Here is a 749-nt window from a genome sequence, read left to right as displayed (position 1 = left end):
GCTGTCGTTCTTCCAGTACACACATACATTCACCGACTGTCACCCATCCACCCCTTCCCACCCCTTCCCACCCCTTCCCACCCCTCTCTTTCTCTCATTTATATGGAGTTCAACAATGAACATGTTTTTAAGGGCGTGCACATCCAGAAATATTACACCTGTGATATATTTTCTTCAAATACAAAGAACTTCCTTTTTATTACAATTATAATGTCTAGATGATTTCCGGTTTAAATTTTATTTTTTCGATCAATTTATTCTGAATAGAAGAAAGCTCGCTTCATTTCCCAAAATGTGTATTTAGCAAAATCCTTGGTCGCTCAACTGATACAAGTGTATCAGCCTCACTAAACATCGGCAAACTTAACACTCTCTTTGTCCTGAAAGTTTTGCTTTGCAAATCTCTCTTCTGTTATCAAAAAAATTAATCCACTTGAAGCTATTCTATTGTTATTACTATATCTTTAATGTAAACAGTCATTTTGGTTTTCTTGTCTCTTTGAACATGATTAAGATTTGTCAATTCTGTGTCCTTTTCAGTGACGGAAACAGCTATAATAGTTAATCTAGGACACATGTTTTTTTTTTTCTTACTTTCTTTTGTCTGTCAGTTTGTGATTTAAAAGCTTACCTTTAGGGTATGTTTGAAACAGATAAACAGACACACACAGACGAGCAAACGCAGTCTGACACAGACAGGAAGGCAGAGAAACAGACAGACAAAGAGACATACAAGCAGACAATCGTGG

The sequence above is a fragment of the Octopus bimaculoides genome, chromosome 8 (genome assembly GCF_001194135.2).
Source record: "Octopus bimaculoides isolate UCB-OBI-ISO-001 chromosome 8, ASM119413v2, whole genome shotgun sequence".
NCBI lineage: Eukaryota > Metazoa > Mollusca > Cephalopoda > Octopoda > Octopodidae > Octopus > Octopus bimaculoides.
The sequence above is the reverse complement of the archived record's forward strand: the minus strand, read 5'-3'. Positions refer to the sequence as shown.